At 35.2% G+C, this 2,658-nt stretch overlaps 1 non-coding gene across 1 annotated transcript; it reads left to right on the top strand.

Moving 5' to 3' along the window:
- The first annotated feature begins 665 nt into the window (after window positions 1-665).
- LOC127077488 (small nucleolar RNA R71) lies at window positions 666-772 on the top strand. Its single transcript, XR_007787291.1, has one exon. It is a non-coding gene; the product is annotated as a small nucleolar RNA R71 (small nucleolar RNA).
- Window positions 773-2,658: the final 1,886 nt, after the last annotated feature.

The following is a 2,658-nucleotide window of genomic DNA, read 5'->3' as shown; positions in this document are numbered from 1 at the left end:
TTTACTAGCTCATATTATGAATATTTTGATTCATGAACTCTTTGTTTTGCTGAGTCTGAGCTAGGGTAAAGTTTTCCATCATACATTCTAAGTTAGACTTCTGAGCAATAGCTTGAGCAACCGGATTTTTCTTTTGGGAAGAGAAACCTGGAGGCATACTAGGCGTAAGACATGGTACAAATGTAGGGTTATTGTTTTTATAAAAGAAATTTGGGTGATTCCTCCATCATGGGTTGTACGTATTTGAGTAAGGATTTCCTTAAGTATAGTTCACTTGGTCTTGCGTTTCTACTAATAGATTACACTCATTGGTTGCATGTCCTAGAGTATCATAAATTTTGCATTTGGGTGTAACAACAGCTATGGTAGTTGTTGGGGTAATGCTTAGGTTGTCAACTTTTTAGGCTAGAGTATAAATCTTGGAAATCATGTGATCGAAGCTACTAACTTCATACATGTTACTCTTCAACTGAGATCTTTTGGTTTTTTCTATAGGAGTGCGTTCACTCCCTCACAAATAGTGGTTTTGAGCCATATCTTCTACGAGTGCATAGGTTTCATCAAACAGTTTGTTCATCAAGGCTTCACCTGCAACAACATCAATTGTCATTTTTGTATTATAGATAAGACCATTACATAACGTATATATAATTAGCCATTTTTCTAAGCCATGATATGGGCAAGCTCGCATAAGTTCCTTGTATCTCTCCCAAGCATAGAATAAAGATTCTCCATCATTCTGAGTGAATCTGGTAAGGTGGTTCCTTAGAACTGAAGTTTTACTAGGGGGAAAATACCTAGTAAGTAACGCCTTCTTCAACTCATTCCATATTCGAATGAAATTTGGAGTTAGGGATTCGATCCAAACCCTGGATCTATGTCTTAGGAAAAATGGGAAGAGGCATATGCAAATGGCTTCTGGGTTAATGCCATTGGCTATGAGTGTGTCAGTAAACAACACGAAGACAGAAAAATGCAAGTTTGGATCTTCTGCAGGTTTGCCTAAGAATTGATTTTGTTACACGATTTGCGACAAAGAAGGTTTCAGTTCAAAAAATTTAGCCTGGGTAGTCGGATTAACAATACTTGAAAAAACCTCATCATTGGAAGGTACATCAAACTCCTTGAGAGGGCAATGATTTGCGTCTTCTGTCATTGCTCTTTTAATTCATCTGAGCAGGTTTCTAGCAAACACATATCTTTTTGGTTCGTCGATTGGTTATACTAAGGTTCCGGTACTACGAGTTCTTTTCATAAACTGGATGAAGGGAAAATAATACCTTAGTCTAAGCGGTGTGAACACAGAGTTACGATATCGACTAAAATTAGTCCCCGACAACAGCACCAAAAACTTGATGCTCTTCGAAAGTGAACAAAATATATCGATTTTAGTCTAAAAGATTATCGATCCCACAAGGACTAATAAGCAAGTATTGTTGTCTACTTTCACCGTGTTTAGCTAAGGCGACGAGCTTGTGATTTGATTTAAAAAGGAAAAGGCAAATAATTTGTTTTTGAAATGAATTGAGATTTGGACACCGGAATGTGGCTCTCGTCTACCGTTGGCACTGTGGACGTAGTTAAATTATACTTAATAGGGGAACAATATTTTCTTTTAAGAAAAAGAACTAGTTTTTAAGGATCCGTTCACTTTTATGCAACTAGAACCGAGTTAAGCATATACTTTATACTGCTCACTTTTGCGATAATAGATGTTACAGTGCAAAAAGTCTTTTTGAAAATTAATTACTTTTAATTAATTGAAAAGTTGCTAATGGTGGAAAATTAATTTAAATATCTTGCCATCTTTAGCTAGCAAAACACCGGGGTTTAAGAGCATAAACGTCTGCTTTCGCGTGGTTCGGTTATGTTCTTAAAACCACTATTTTTGAAAAGTTAATTTTTCCTAATCCATTAATAAAATGTTTTCACTGTTTTTATTAATTGAAAAATGATTTTAATTCCTTTAGTTATATATCAATTTGTTCTTTCGAATCGAGAACGATATCTCAACGGTACTGTTTTCACATTATCTTTTTAAGTTTAAAAACTAAAATTAAACTAAAAAAATCCCATATTAAATATAAATTTTTAACGATTATTTAGAGAATCATCGATACGACGGTCCTCACGTTCTGGTATTGCATAATTAATAAGACATAGTCAGTATGATTAAATTACGGTTAATAAATTGCGTATGGAATAAGACATAGTCAGTCCAAGTCTACAGAATATCTCTAAATTCTGACATCTGAAATTGTACTTATCACTCGACGTGAGCTAATAAGTGTTTTATAAAAGTGATAATGTATGTCAAACTCAATACTAAAACCTTGGATGCTTAAAAACTAAAACTAAAGGTCATATTTATATACCAAAATTTATACTGGTAACTGCTAAATCATGGGAAACGTGGTGGAGAAAAATAAGGGAAATGGGAGACTGCGCTTGAGGAGTGGATAGTGAAAATTCGAATTTTGGATGGCTGACGGACGTCAGCTCTCTTTTTCTATCTTTGGCCAGGCTGGCGGGCTTCAGGGGGTTTAGCGACCGTCAGGTCTTCAGAATTTTTTTTTCTTTACTTCTCTTTGTTGTTTTCTCACCTTTTTCACTTGTACAAGCCTCCGACTCTCCTGTTCCTAAAATGCAACGATAATA

The sequence above is a fragment of the Lathyrus oleraceus genome, chromosome 4 (assembly GCF_024323335.1).
Source record: "Lathyrus oleraceus cultivar Zhongwan6 chromosome 4, CAAS_Psat_ZW6_1.0, whole genome shotgun sequence".
In the NCBI taxonomy this organism is placed as follows: domain Eukaryota; kingdom Viridiplantae; phylum Streptophyta; class Magnoliopsida; order Fabales; family Fabaceae; genus Lathyrus; species Lathyrus oleraceus.
Note: the sequence above shows the minus strand (reverse complement) of the source record. Positions and strands in the feature narration are given on the sequence as shown.